The 16,040-nt window shown below is 45.2% G+C and overlaps 1 protein-coding gene across 3 annotated transcripts in view; it reads left to right on the top strand.

Annotated features, from left to right (window-relative positions):
- The window catches only part of NHS (NHS actin remodeling regulator), a 248,586-nt gene that overhangs the window by 202,467 nt on the left and 30,079 nt on the right, over positions 1 to 16,040 (top strand). The window lies entirely within an intron of this gene.

Here is a 16,040-nt window from a genome sequence, read left to right as displayed (position 1 = left end):
CATGACTTTTAGGAAATGGGAGCCAGTGCACAAGAGTGACTGCAAAGGTTGTAGCATCCTTCTGAACTTTGGTGAACTTTGGGTCTTGTAGCTGGCAGCCGTGCTTGCTTATGACAGACTCTTGCTTATGACAGACTCTGGTCAAAACCAGCCGTGCTTGCTTATGACAGACTCTGGTCAAAACCACACTTGGTTTGGAGTGGTTTCTTCGGAGAGCGTTGAGGCAGTGGAGCACGAAGGAAGAAAACTTCACTTGTGTGATGTAGTTGACCACTGCCCACGAGGAAGCACTTTTTTCCTCCTGTAACTCTGGCACAGTATGACTTCCTATCTCCAAGATAATCCTTCTGTATGCATACATGATAGAATTTACTTACTGTGCCAGTTGTTCTCATCTTGTATTGTCTTCCCAGGAGAGGACAGCATAAGCTCCATGGGAGGGAGTTCAAGGTTACGGGTGTGTCAGGTACAGCTGTGTTTTATGGGGCATGCAATGGTGATTGAAGCTATAAAAGTAGATAACAAAATGGACTGAGGCTGGGTACCAAAGCCACCACAGGAGGCGAGGAAGTCCGTTTCAAGGGATGGGATCACATTGTCCTAGGAAGGGATCCTTATCAGCACTGCAGAGAAAGTACAAGTAATTCACAGTCCTTGTGAGTATGTGTGGGGGAGGAGGAAAAGAAGAACCTCCCTGTTCCAAATTTAACAGTGAGTTCAACTCTGTGCGTGTGACCAAGAAACACTAAGGTCAAGCGTCTAATTGCATTGATGCCATTGCCAACCAAGTAATTATCTTTTCCCCCCTGGCATTTCAATAGGGTAAAGCTGAAGTGGTTTCGGACTGCTGGAGTCTGCTAAGTCAGAAACTAGGTAACCTCGGTGGCTTGCCTACCAGGCTGTCTCTTCTCCTCTGGGCTCTGTTGGTAGAGCAGACAGTGGCTTTATTCCTCTGGGAGGTTTTTTTCTAGGCTACATGTTTGAGTTGGGAAAAATCCTTGTAATCGCCTCAGTTCTCGGAAGTAACAAGAGTGACTCCCCACACAGCAGCATGTCTTTGGTGATAACGCTTGAAGTGACGGGGATTTCCAACTGCATCCTCATATTGTATGTAGAGGTTGGTTCTGCATCTGCTGCAGATGGGAGTGGGATCAAGTACTGTACACTACTGTAACAGCACATAGTGAAGATGGGTGATTCTGGTCCGTTGTGATACATGCGTGAATCTTAATATCTTCAGTCATTTTGGGGAATAAAAGATGTTGGCACACCTAAGTGAAGGAACAGCTATTCTGTGCCCTGCAAAGTGTGCAGACATGAGGTGTTTAGCTGGTGGCAGCTTCTATGCGTAGGACTCCACCATCGCTGCTGGAAAACAGCCCCCCTTTCATTCAGCCTCCTAACAGCCACGCTCTCGATGCCAGATCTTATTGGAATGAATCAACCTCAGAGGCTGCTTTTGAGAGTGCTTTTAAAAGCTGTCAGTTAGGTTTGAGATGAACACGAGAACAATTTGCTGAAATCTGAAGCCATTTTGTGACCCTTGCATTTTGAGAACCCTCTGGAAATAACTGTAAAACACTGTGCTGTTTTCTGCCAGTGTTTGAAGGAGGAGAAGAAGCATTGGGAGAAAGGGCTGGTTCTGTACAATTTCCCCTTCTTTCAGGAAAGACCAGTGTTTTCCTCCAGGTTTACACAAGAGTGCTGCACATCGATCACCTTGTAATGATAATAGCAGACAATGTTCATAATAGCGATAATCTTCACATACAGCTGCAGATTTCTTTTTTTCCCCTGTTTAAAAACAAAGTTCATTTGATGGCATCAGGAGTCTGTTTTTTTCACGTCCCTGCCTGTCTCCCCCGGCATAACCTCACTGCTAGCTATCGGCACCAACTTTTGCTAAGAGGAAAGGTGATGCACCAATGTCAGAGTATGCAGATTCACATTTAGCCATTGTACCTCAGCTCTTGTGTACCCGACAATGTTTTTTTTAATTTTTTTTATTTTTTATTTTTTTGCACTGCACAGGCAATCAAAATTTATCTTCCAAATTAAGACTGTAATTATATTTTGATAAAGATCTGGCAATTCAGTGAGAATGAAATTTTAAGGGTTGCCGGGATACAGATGACTCCGGGTTATGGGGAAGCGTTTGCATGTGGAATACTAATCAGCCAAGGTTGTTCGGCATCCTTATCTAGACTTTTCCAATAGTGTCTGATAACGCAGGCAATCAAGTGTTTGTTTCTTTGCTATTATTCTGGCAAAGCGATTAAAGATGCAGGCTGTCTTTTATGAATGAAAAGGTGTCGTGCTCGACATGGGCCGACACAGATATGTCCCTCTGCTCGACGTGCACAAACAGTGGGTGAATGGAGTGCTGGCCGTGCCCACGCTCCTGAGCCAGCCAAAACGAGCCTCGGCTTGCTTCTCTGAAGTGAGCTGGAGGATGTGTCAGGGATCAGTGTGGAACAGGCACAAGCACCAGAGCTCGTGGCCTGGCCGGATGGCTGCAGAGGGACCGGTACCGTAGAGCAGGAGGAGGTGGACATGTAGCTGCCAAAGGGAAGGGCACAGCTCGCGTGCAGGTGCTTCTTGTGCCGGCTCAGCAGCTTGGCCTCTGTGCTGCAGGCTGATCGTGGAAGAGCTGCAGCACTTTCTATCTTTAAGCCTCTGCACGTGACAATAATTAGTTATTACTGAAAGTTATTGCTATTCAATACTGTGGCCTGCTGACAAGGTATGGTGTGCTGTCTGCTGTGGCAGCACTTGCAGGCCTCTGTGGTCCATCCCCAGCGCTGTGGGCTCTCAGCAGCCCCGAGCACTGCCCCGATTCAGCTCAGCCACCCCCAGCAGTGAGGCTGGCTGTGTGGTGCACAGCATCTCCTTGCTTGGCCTCTGTGCCAGGCTGCCTGCTTCAAAAACCGGCACGTGAAGGCACGCTGATAAGGGAAAGATGCATTTTCCCTTACACTTGGTCCGCCACAGACATTCTCTCTCAGCACCACCCCACCAAGTCCTTTTTTTTTCCAATGTCTAACTCCAAATGTTGAGTCAAGCCCACAATAATTGCTACACCCTATTCAGCAGTGTTTTAGGGACTTGACTGTAGCACATGGTTGCTTTTTTACTACAGATCAGAACAATCCTGTGACTCTATGGCTTTTTCAATTAGCTGAGAAACAGTACATCATATAACAACAAAATAAGTGTTCTGGTGGGATGTCAGCTTCACCTGACATCCTACTTCTTTCCCAGTGGCAGGGGGAGCAGGTGCGATCCGGGAGCCTGAGGTTAATAAGCATTTTGGGAAGGCATGGTCTGTTTTGAGGTGCCGCAGCTGTAATACAAGACAAAGAAGTGAACCCCTTCTGTAATACATTGGAAGGGCTTTAAACCATGAGGTGAGCACTGCTCAAATGGCAGTCTCCTGAAATTCAACCTGCGTATGCACTGCTGTGTTATCTTTCTCATCCTGTAAAAATGCATGGATATATGTCACTGGTCTCAGACAACTCCAAAGCTGCAGGGCTGTGCCCAAACCCAAATCTTACGATTTGCTGTAAGCTTTGAGACAGGCTGGAGAAGAGTGGTTTCTATCTCAATATATGACTGACTGCTCCACTTTGCTGTCTTGGCATCACTGGGTGCCTGTTTCATATGAGGCAAAATAAAAGAGAAGTAAATCTGTAAGTCGTACATCACTACATAAATGTACCAAAAAGGGTTTAGCCAATTTGGATGCATTTCCCTATTCAGTGACTGACTGATGTGTCAGTCTGTTTTACTGCAGCTCCATGCCCTGAGCTCACATCACTTTTCCCACAATGCAGATTTTACATTTCATTCAGTTTTTCTTCTGCTTGTTCTGAAGTGCCTTTTCATCACACCTACATCTAGTTGGGAAAGCAAGTTGGGAAAGGAAAGGGAGTGAGAGCAAAGGAAGCTAGGCTTTTACTGCAACCTTAGCAGAAGCAGTGATGCATGCAGAAGCACGGTAGCTCTGCTATATCAACTAATACATTTGGAGGGACATAACAAAATCAGTAGAGGCTAGAGCACGGTAGCTGTTTTGTTCTTTGTGGTCTCTTTTTCTACATCAGGTGGCCATGCGATATCCTCTCAGCTGAACAATGAAGGAAGGAAATTGGTGTTTCCATGGCCAAGTCAGTTTGCAGGTCCCTGATGATTTCTGATGCCAGTATCACAGCGAAGTCTCTTCAGGATTCTTGGGAACTTTTTTGGAGGCAGACAGAGCCCCCATCTTCTGGCAGCTGCTGCTTAAACAGAGGCACTGTGCAGTTGGGGATACCTCCAAGAGACGCAATAAGCTTTATTTATGCTATAAATTGTCGTCTGTATGCTATCAGAGTAGGATTTGGTACACAAAACATCTCTAAAGACCTTATGACCTCTGGAAAAGGCCTTCAGCTGGGCATGAGAAGTATTTACTAAGTAGGTCAAGTGGGAAAAGATCAAGGGAGGAAATTTCAGGCAACAAGACTGGGGAGTAAAAGCTGTAGTGCAGCAGCATCCCACACTTTTAAATCCCTTTTATGTAGCCAGACCCTAAAAGGTTGTTTTTCCCTCACCAAGTCCAACTGAACGTATCTAAGCCCATTTTCTTCATTACCCATTTCTGCTTGTACAAAGGTATTGAACAAAGCTTTGAAAACTGTGTGATCTTTGACTGGTATAACTGTGCCAGCCAAAGCCCCTGATAACATTTATCGGCATAACGCATCTTTTTGATGAATATGGGGGTGTGAGGAAATAGGCTTACTGCTAAAATGCAGTTATGTCTGTGTAGCCGCAGCCACTTTGCCAGCGTAATGTGTTGCAGAAAGGCAAAAGTAATTTTAACATATCAAAACCCAACGAACCTTCATAGTTTGAGAGCAGAAAATGACCCCAGATAACACAGCTGGAGTCAGCGAGATGCTGAATTATTGCCAGAAGTGGGTGAGCTCGCGTGTGCAGTACGCCGCCTGGTGCTCCCACACACAGCTCCTGCACGCAGTCAGCTGCCCGGCTTGGAGACTTGAGGAAAGCGGAGTTTAGACATAAAACCAGGAAAACTGGAAGACTGCTGGTACGAAATTTGGGATGAAACTCTTGTCATCAGCAGCTATGACAGTGAAACCAGCTGCTGAGAGGCGCCGGGCTGCAGGGATCTTACACTCTTTGAGTCTCCACAACGCACTGAAGGGGAAGCAATATGAGCATCTTCTAGCCACCCCTTTAATAAATAATTCCCTTAGTTATCATGGATGTGGCCATAGATATCAATAGCCATAGAACTGGGTTTCTTAAAAGCTTTAAAATTACTCCACTGTCCTGTAAAAGTATCTGCAAAATAAATTGTTTTCTGGGTCACAATGAGAATCCTCAAAGTTTAGATATTTTCTCCTGACAGACTGAATGAAGATTTGCTGTAGCTGTTCCATCCCAGAAATAAGTCTAAACGTTTACACAAAGTAGGAAGGGTTGTACTAAACCTTGGCAGGCTGCTCTGTCCCTTGGAAAATGAAGAAGCATTGAAGTGTTTGTAAAACGTTAGCGATGAGCAAATATTACAATGAGGAAAGGAGTCAGAACGCTAATAGAAGACAAAAAAAAAAGAAAACCCAAATGAAAAACACTGAGATTAATCTCTCCCTGGCTGCCATTTTCATAGCTAAGTAGTAGCTGTACCTTTTAGAAATGTTTTCTTCTGTACTATTGCATAGAATCCCATCTTTTGGATAAAATCAAAGCGTGCTAAGAATGCCAATGCCTGAACCTCAGATGTAACTCTGTGTAACGGAGAGATCGCCAAGCAGTGACCTCACCCACACTAACTATGCTCAGATTTACTGCATCCCACAGGAAATCGATACTTGCTAATATGAACAAACATGAAGATGGAATTATCAAACTGCCAAGTCAGGGAAACAATCCTGATTTTCCAGAATTAGCTGCGATTTTAAGGGAGTAGTTAGAAGAACCTCGAGTGGTACTAAACCTGGCAATTGATTAGTGAATTCATGCGTCTCCCCGTGCCGCGTGGGTTGGGGTTCTGGTAGAAATCAGCCAGAGAGCCAAGCTGGCTGTTGTCTCTTTACTGAACATGGCAGGTTAATTCTGAATAATGAACCACACGATATTTATCCAGGCCAGCATTTTGGAGCTGCTTGCAAATTTCAGAGGTTTGTTGTACTGTGGCATCCTGTGGGTCCAGAACCACAGGACAGGGAACACACACCACAGCTTTTCTGTCAAGGTTGAAAAGTAGGAAAGCCTACTTTTATCTGGAGGAATATAACACAAAAAAAAAAAAAAAAAAAAAAAGTCGTTTTGGAATAGCACATGAAATGAGGGGCCTATTATTGTGTAAGTACTGTGTGTGCTAAGTGAAGAGGGTGATTTTTGCCCTTAAGACACATAGCAGAAAGAACAGAGGCAAGGTTAGAAGGTCCCTGGGAGAAGAAGAAATGGCTGTGAAGGGCAGGAGGTGATATGCCCGGGGCCAGAGCTGGGATCTGCCTGCATATCCACCTAGAGGACCAACCTGCATCTCCAAACCACAGCAACCCAGGCCACCACCATTTGAAAATGCTGCCTCAGTTCATTCCTTTTTGCTACATACCAATTCCCATATTTTCTTCTTCTTTTCTCTCTCTCTCTTTTTTTTTCTTTTTTTTTCTTTTTTTCGTTTTTAAGCTTAGTGGCACAGATAAGAGCTTGTTTTCATATTCTCTCTAACACCCTAACAATACTTGAGATGATACGTAGAAAATAAGCAGATGGCTGCAAACTGATCTGTATTTGTATATAAAATGTCTCTGACTTAACAAAAAATATACATATTATAAAAAAAAAGTTGGCTGGGGTGGCTCCCCCTGTTCTGTTGGCAGATGCTACGGGATTTGATGGGATGTGAAGCCTGATTGCCACCTCCCCCAGACAGCATCCTGCCGGATCAAGGCTGGGCTGTATCCGTGGGTGTCGTCTGCCTTTTGCTGTTCACTGCGTAGAGCATTTCAGCCTCTAGTGCAGTCTGGCACCTCTTCCAGCACTTCTTTTTTTAATGCCGCTTGGAAAACCCACACAAAAGGGAGAGCAGCAAAGAGGAGAAGGCAGTAAAGTGGGAGAGAGCCAGCTAGGGCCAGACCTGATGTCCTTGTGTAGCCACAGTGTCCAGAGGCTGGGAGAGGACAGGGAAAGGACAGCAAAATTTGACTCCTGGTCCAGCTTATCATCTCACATTTCTGAGCACGGTTGTCCCCTTCTTCATAAAAATGAGTTTATTTGTTCAGTCTCTTGGGCAATACTTCACATTTTGAGTGATCACTTGAGGTGATCCCGGTCTCCTGCAAAGGCAGCATCTCTGTTCTTCATGCCTGGCAGTGCTGGGGCACCTCAGCTGAGCACAGTCCATCTTCCTGTAGTCCTTCCAGGGTGACCAGGGCAGGACAGGCTCCTCCAGAGGACTTTGCGGAGCTCTCTGTGTCTCATTCATACTCAAAATCAGAGAGGAGCCTATCTGCTAGTTATAGAAGTACTCCAGGGAGACGAACCTCCCAAGAGGAAAGTTACTTTTGTTATTACCTTCCATTGTCTGCTTCTTTCTGCTTGGAAGTGTTGTCAGCTCTGCTCCCTGTGAACAAATCTGCGTTTCCCAAGGGTGCTTTCTCCCGTGATTCTCCATTCCACTCTGCACATGATACATTAAGGTCAAACTCTGTTTTCTACTTGATGACCCCATCTTTTACTTACACTTCCTGCATGATCCTTTTAATGACAATGCTCTTTTTCCCCTCTCCTTTTTGCCTTTCCTTTTTCCTTTCTGGAAAGTGTATCCTGGCTTAATTTCTCTTCCTGTGGCTTTTAAAGGGGATTATTTCCTGCAGTTTATTTTTATTTAATTTTCATCACTGCTTGCAATTTAGAGTTTGAAAGCTTCCTGTCCAGTGTTGCAGGCCAACGTCACTCCTCAGCAGTATTCCTGATAGTTACCTCTGGATATTGGCACCTGGCATTTTTGCACTGGTTCTGGCTGGCTGCAAGGAAACATCCCCATTTCATCACACTTTCTGTTTTTATGCTTCATGTACAGTACTCAGTATATGGTCATAATAACGTGTCTGACCACACATAAAAGGCTATCATTTCATATGTACGTTAAACTAGCAACCCTTTGCCACTCTGTGTATTTGCTATGCTAAAGCCAGTGTGTTGAAAGCTGCCTTGCACTGAGCGCAACACACACACAAGCACGGATGAGTTAAAAATGTGCGAGAATTTGCTGTTTGCTGTTATGTCCTGACTGAAAGCTCTTGACAGAGAATGGTCCAGAGCCCTGCAGCATCTGACAAATGCTGGAGCTCTTCAGCAATTGTGGCTGCTAAAAATAAATAAATAAATAAATAAATAAATCAGAACTCAGTTAGTTCTTCTGCATAAATATGTGGCTTAACAATATAAATGTGAGTGCAAACAATAGGATATGGTTTGGACTCATAAAGCCTTATTAGCCATAACAATAAGGGATAGTCTATGTTATAATCTTTATCAACACCTTATGACCCTTTACGAGAAGTAAATGTTTAAAAATTTGTTAGCTGGAATGTTTTCAAGCTGCATTTTCTGTGCTAGTTGCCATCGGCTGTGATGTCTCAGTCCAAGCTAGGGGTCAGCTGGTTAGCATGAGCTGTAGAGGCTCTGTAGCTGGCATGGTAACAGGTTTGCATCCTCTGCAGAGTCATGCAAGGGGATGTGGCTAACAGTGCTCGCCAGTTGGTTAAGTATGCAAGCTAGCATTTACCATTTGGTGATTGTTTGCCATTTTAGGCATGCAAGGACCTGAAACGCAGTAGAAAAACAGTCCAACGCCTCAGAAAAATGTTAGTACCTAAGGTGAGCAAGCTGAGAACATATTATTCAAACAATAATAACAGTGGGAAAATAGCTTATCTTGACGCAAGCTATTCGCTTTGAAGTCTAGGTGTACAATGTCACTGACAAAAGGCTGCAAGACTTGTGTAGGATCTGGTGCCCCAGGGGCTAGTTCTGAGATATGTCCTTGCTGGTGCAGCATCCCCCAGGTGCAATGGACGAGCTGTGGACCCATTTTTCCTGATGTTCCTTTGGAGTATGAGGTGCTGCTGCACGCACTGGAGTTTGTGCAATCATGGTGTCCCATGGATTAAAGTAGGTTTTGCATAGGGAGCCAAGGGTTTGAGGAAGGGAAGGTTGTTGCGCTCTCCCCATCTTACAAGGCTAACAAGATTCCATCTTGAATTTCTTCAGCTTTTTGGATAAAATCTGTTTGTGTGAGAAAGCATCGAAGGGGAGAGAGGAAAATCTACATTTTCAGACAGCTCTCCTTCCCTGTATGAAACAACAAAGACTGCATTTAGTATCATTTCAACAACTGAAACTCTGCAAGTTGGCTAGCTGTGTTACTTCTTCCCAGCTGGCTGCTCAGAGTGGCTCTCTGTACCCTTATGGTCCTGCTTGCTGTAATGTTTTACAGAACTGTCCTGTCAGAGGTGGGACTGAAGAAGGATACTGCCAGACGGTGTTGAAATAAGACCTCCCCCTCGTCGCCCCGAGCTCCTTTGTGCTAGGTGCTCTGCACACCCAGTTCAAACTCTGTTGTACAAAACTGTACGCTCAAATAAATCACTTGTGGAGTTGAGGCCAAAAAGAACATCTGAGAGGGGTGGTGATGAATGACTTAGGTATTCGCTGAGTTGGGGAAGCCTTTTGTTGGAAGGATGCAAGAAGAGCTACCTGGCGAACTAGTCGCATCTTCAGCTTCACCTCTGGGCTAGGCCAGCCTTGGGCCATCATCAGGGTGGCATAGGAATAACCCAGTGGTGCTGCATGCATGATTGTTGCCGCCTGGGACAAGACACAAGCTGCTTTTCTTTTACGGGGAAGAAGCTTCAGTGGTGCAGCCATGACCCCAGGAGCAATTAGAGGCCTGGGAGCGAGCCATGTGTCTCAGTGCCTCTGCAGGAAGGGAGTGATGGGGCTGCAGGAGCTGCACGAATGTTTCCCCAGGGGACAAAAAAAGAGTTGCCTTGGGTCCCTCTGAGGTGATTGACTTTCTATCTTTCCCTGGATGCCTGTGAGTAATTCAGAGGAGCATGTGTGGCAACAGTAGCCTGGTATTTACTAAATATCATTGGAAGAAACTGTTGCTACTTACCTCAACTTGCAGTTAAGCAGTGCTCAGGGCATCTAGCCAAGCACACTGAAAAAGACTGATGGGGAGGAAAAAGTGTGAAACATGAGCCACCGTTTCTGCTCTTAACACATGGCTTGTTGTTCCTGAATTTTGGGGGCTTCGTTTCTCAGCCTACGTGCATTGCGAGTGGAAGGGAAGAGGGGCCCTGCTTGTTCTTTTTGTGTGTGAACTCTTCAGTCTTGGTTTTTGCTCAGGAGTAGCTTCTGACCTTGGTTCCGTCTTCCCCCCTGATATTTGCTGAAGCTAAGGGGCTTAAATATGCCAATGAGGAAAGTGTCTCTCTCCTTCTCCTCCCTCCCAGGGAAACCTTCGTTATGGGACTTTCCCTCCCACCTCCAACATGCACTCAGGTCCCCATCACCCAGAAACCACCCTGTTTTCTAACTCTTAATCTCTCTTAATCATAATCACCTTGCTAATGACAATTATCATTATTCACAAATAATAAAGGCAGTTCATTTTTTCTGGAGGACAGATAATGAATGTTGTAAGTTTACATATGATAAATGAGATCTCAGGAACCACTAAAAATAATAATGGGGAAAACATTCTTAGAAAAACATGCTCGTACTTTTACACTAGATACAAAATGTAACCCGTGTCTTTGGTTTGGTTTTGCTGTTCACATTTCATAGTGTTTTTCTTCTATAGAGTGTGTCTCGCCCTTCCAGACCAGTGACTTCATCATTACCTGTGGGAAGCCACATCAGGGACTAATAAGATTAAGCAGTGGGGCTACCGGGCTTTATTTCTTACAGGTTATCATCTTGAATGAAGCACAGGTCAGTAGTAAACAAAAATGCTGTCACCTGCTGATGGCCGTCTGATGCCCTGTGCAGAATAAGTCGATGCCCTCAATCTGCTGTCTACGAGACAGGCGTGTGTATCACTGCACCGTCGGTGCAACTGCTGCTAAATGACACTCCTGAGAGCTGGATGGGGAAGGCACGGAGATTGATGGAGACTCACAGCTTTGATGGAAGGCGGCAGATTATAAAGATTTCAAGGAAAACGGGAATATGTTTGCTGTACTTGGAATAAGTCATCTGAATCTTATCCTCCAACATGCCGAACACATGGTATTCTGTGCTGTCGTCTTCCTCCGTGCTTTTTCAAGGCTCCTGGGGTTTTACAGCAGCATAGGTTCTTCGTGTTGTGGATGATGATGTGGAAATAGGTGCTATGATGTACAGGCCTCTGGTCTTGAAAACAGAATCCTTGGCATGAATGCAAAAGGCTTGCACTGGCCCACTTTAAGTATAAATATTCAGAGAAATATGCAGGGGAATCGAATGTTTTGAGTAGGGGAATAGGCAAGATGCATTAAAACTACTGCTGAAACACTGACCTCTGACAGAAGTGTGTATGGAGTAGATAGAATAGTTCATGAAGAAATGGGCTGCTGGGGAACATGAGGATGTTTTTTCACAAGATCTTGAAGGTCAACATTCACCAAGGCAGGTAGAACAGTAAATGAATTTTGTAAAGCTTTGTTCTTGAGTGCTGGCATATGAAATCAGGGTGACGGATCTGAGAGCAGCATCACAGTGAACAGCACACTTCTGTGTTTTAAAAGGGAGAGCGTGATGGTGACCTGCTGGAGCAACTAGGGCAAGCTTAATAGTGATTTGGGATGAGTCAGTACAGGAGAAAAATAGCAGAGCAGTAAGAGAGAATTGCAAAGGATGTATAGAAGTCTGCTTACTGCGTGCATTGTAGTGACCATGCACCGAACTGCTGGAGACAAGAGGCTTTATCTTGCTGCGTGTCATCGAGAGTGGGAGTAATGTGAGGGGTCAACTTGTGAAGAAAGCTGTGTTGACGAGTGCTGAAAGTACGTCAGATTGAGAGAAGTGCTTTCAGCTAATTAAGAATGTGAGACTGAAAGGGATCTTGAGACATTGATTTCAGTTACACGCCACGACATGTGTGTACATAAGCACACGTATATATGTACATGTGTTTGATGTCATATCATCCCTAGAATTAATGTGCCCTCCCTACCATTAGGTCCAGTAGCCTTAAACTAGTTGGATTTGGGCAATTTTTTTCATTAACACTGTTTATGCCTTTGCTATTTTACTAGCTGATTGGCTTTTTTTTTTTTTTTATTTCTTGTGGAGCATGGTAGCAAATGAAAATGAATGTGGACTCATCCTGAAGAGCAGTTGACCTAACATGACCCTTAAGCTTGCCAGGCAGGGCTCGGGTGTTGTCTGCCTGCCCTGCAGGCAACACCAATGCTGCCTGTGGTATCACTCCCACTCTTTGGTTGAACCACTGAGCTGGGGTGTGAGTCACTTCCCAGCTGGGTCACAGTTTTGAAGAAGTAGAACTGAATTAAATGTTTACTTTAATGCATACAAGTGCACAACTGAAAAAACTTTTGTCTAGTCATAAGTATTTAGCTGTTCCGGGAGTAGAGCTGGACCGTGTTAGTAGTTTTGTTTCTCGCTTACTAACCTGCTTGCCCTGATGGGTTTCCTGCTATCTGTGGCAGAATGAGGACCTTAGAAACACCATGGCTATGCATACATTATTGAGCATTTTGGATGTTTATTAATAGATAAGTGTGTTGCACTCCCTCCAGTGCTTGCTGTCACCATGCATTAGACGGGCAGTGTGCCCAGGAGTATTTCTTCACTGCAGAGCTTGGCGTGATAGGAGTGGGGGCATACGCACAATTGCACATATTCATAGAGATGTATAGTAACTAGACGTGCACCTAGAATAAAAATGCCATTCATCTCTCCAGTCTGGCTCATGGGTGAGAAGGGCAGCTCCATTAATGAAACCCCAACAGGAACATTCTGTCTGTGACCATATTTGCCAGTATTTTGTAGCTGAGAGCATGAAGATCTTTCTTTCCCAGCCACTCTTGGAGGCAGGGGAAAACATAGGCTGGAGAACGGGAATAAAAGGAGAGGAAGAAATCACTGGCAAGAGAAGCTTTGCAGGAATGAAGCGTTAAACATATAAAATGCTGTGCATTTCTGTGAGGTTACCGTCTATCCTGCAGTGACAGCTTTGAAATACTTTGAAATAACAAGTCCCAATCTGGCCACTGTAACTTATTTGACAGAGTTAGGGAAAGCAGTTAAAAATATGTTCAAACACCGCCAGCACTGATTGAAAGCAGCAAAGCCAAGAATGGGATTAGCATGTGGCACTCTTCACATAAGTGCATATTGCTTAACAGCATAATCTTCTTACGTGTATAAGAATCACAGACTTCCCAGCCCTCTTGAATTGTGTCTGGTTTTGTGCCAGTTAACTGGATACCAGGTAAATGCAAAATTCAAGGATCTGCACATGAAAATGACATCCAAATTGTATGCTTTCCAATATTTTCATCTTTCCGGATAAGTGAACGCTGAATACGGATGGGGTTTTGTCCACTTGTCCATTTTTTCTCTCCTGAATAGCTGTTATTTCCATATGTGTGGCATAACAGGAGGCAGAGAAGTGTCACAGGGATGCACTAAGAAACTGTGGTTGAAACATGCAATGTTTCACCGTACCAGCAAGAAGAAAAACAATACAAAGAGCATAAGATCACAGCCTTTCTCAACAGCTTCTGCTGTCAGTGAAGTTCTGCATTTTGCCTGAGTTTGAAAAATTTGCAAATTGTCCATCCGTGAGCATAGAACAGAATAATAACTGTGCTCTTGTCATGTAGCTAAGGGCTGAACTTGTGTTGTTGTGTCTCCCCTCCTGCTTTTCCAGAGGGTGGTTGCAGCCCGTGTAGGTGCAGCTGTGCCAGCTTTGATTTCTATGCGTGAGTGCCGGTGGTGGTGCAGATGTGGTGGTCCGGGCTCCACGTCCAGGCCAGCTTCCCCCATCACATCTCAGGGCTGGTGCTGCTGATGTTTGCTCCTCACACCCATCCTGAGCTGGAGACGCACAGGGCACAAAATTCTCTGAAACAGCAATAATAGGTCCTAGTGATGCATAAGGCCATTGCAAACCATGTTTTCCACTGTGGGATCCCACCGAGAAGTAACCAAGGAGCAGACCATCCAAAATGGGTGTCAGTAACCCCGTGACTGTGGGCACACCAGGAAAGCAGGAAAAAAAGACGTGACTGAGGTTGGGGGGATCCCACCCTGTCACTGAACAAACCCCAAAGTCCCACAGGAGCAATGAGGAAAAGGAAGACAGGGATTTTGGCATGCAGTTTTCTGTTTCAGTGGGAGTTGGACTCTTATCTCCTGTCAGAAGCATGGTTACAAAGCCCTGCCAAGGCCCAGGTGCTACCTGCCTTGGCTCTCTGGTGTCCTGGGGCAGCTGGCCCTCACACCAGCAGGCCCGGGGACAGAAGGATGGGGAAACATGGTGCCAGGGCGTCTGTCCCATTCCTGTCACCTGATGTCGCCCCCAGCACAGGGGCTTCAGAAGAGAAAGCCATCACTGTCAGGAATTGTCAGGCACTTGTCCCACCTCGGAGGAGCCCCAGGCTCTGGCCCCTCAGCCTGCTGTCCCCACTGGGTAGGCCCAGACACCCCCTGTACCATCCCTGGAAGCAGCAGCCACAGAAGAAGCCGCTTTGAAAGTGCTGATCTTGCTGATACTACACAAAATGTGGGACATATACAGCAGAGTAGCGACAGTAGATTTTTACCAGCCATGTAGGCTTAAGCCCCCTAGATTTTACAGCAGAGACACAAGTGCTTAGGGGAAGCATACATTCGAGACATGCAGGGCTATAAATAAAACTCACATCAGACTCAGCACTTGCCTCAATGAAACATTTATGCACTAATATGCATGATGGAGTTGGATGTGTTGCCAGATTATCTGGTATTTGAGGTGAACCGGTCTCGGTCAGAATTCATTTTCTTGCGATGCTTCGCACACAAACTTGGCAGACAGTAGCTCACCTGTGCAGCCTGTGTGGAAGAGGTCATGGTTTTGCCTTTCAGAACCAAGGTGCTTTAATAAGGATGTGGCAGCCGCTGGTTTGGCTTTGCGCGTGCAGGAGCTGGCGGCGTGGTAGCTCTTGGCGATCTGTCCCTGGGCACGTAGGCTCCGTCCTCACTCGCTGCTAAAACCCCCTCCAGGCTCTGCCCTTTTTCACACCCCACACCAAATCGTGTTTTCGCTTTGAACCAGGAAGCATAGGACATCATCATTTTTCCCCCCCTGACACCTAATGGCAACTATAATACAGAAAAAAAATAACAGAAAGTCAAGAAACAGAAGGAGCTGAGGAGGAAGGTGAGCATCTAGAGAAGCAGACGGAGCTGGGGGGGGAACCCCTGGATCTATCAAATAAACAGAGCAGAAATCTTTCTTGCTTGGCCTTTGTGGTGTTATTATTAGAACAACCACGCTTGAGTGCACTAAAGCCGCGCAACCTTCAAGCATCCACATGCAGCTCTGCTACGGCAGGATCCTTTTCTGCTTTGTTAAAGGAGGAGAGAGAGTGAACGAGAGGACGTGACGATGGGAAGGGTCTATAAATGATAAATATGATCAACTTTGATAAAACAGCTATTTGTGAACCCTCAAAAATCTTCTCATGAGAGCAACCATTAGTGTACGTCTGTTTGACATTGGTTGTCAGGAAACCAGCCAACGTTAATGGATCCACAAAATGTGATGGAGAATCCATTTAAATGGTCTCTTGTCGTTTTGTCATCCCACAAGACAAAAAACAATTACTTCAGCTTGGGAATGAAATGAACATGATAGTTTATATGATTCACTTGTATGTTCTAAATTGATCGAAGCACACACTAACAATATATTAACAATCTGTATCTGATGCCTGAAATGCCACTTTTCCTATACCTATGCA

The sequence above is a fragment of the Cygnus olor genome, chromosome 1, assembly GCF_009769625.2.
Source record: "Cygnus olor isolate bCygOlo1 chromosome 1, bCygOlo1.pri.v2, whole genome shotgun sequence".
Classification (NCBI taxonomy): Eukaryota; Metazoa; Chordata; class Aves; order Anseriformes; family Anatidae; genus Cygnus; species Cygnus olor.
This window is presented reverse-complemented; position numbering and strand designations above follow the sequence as displayed.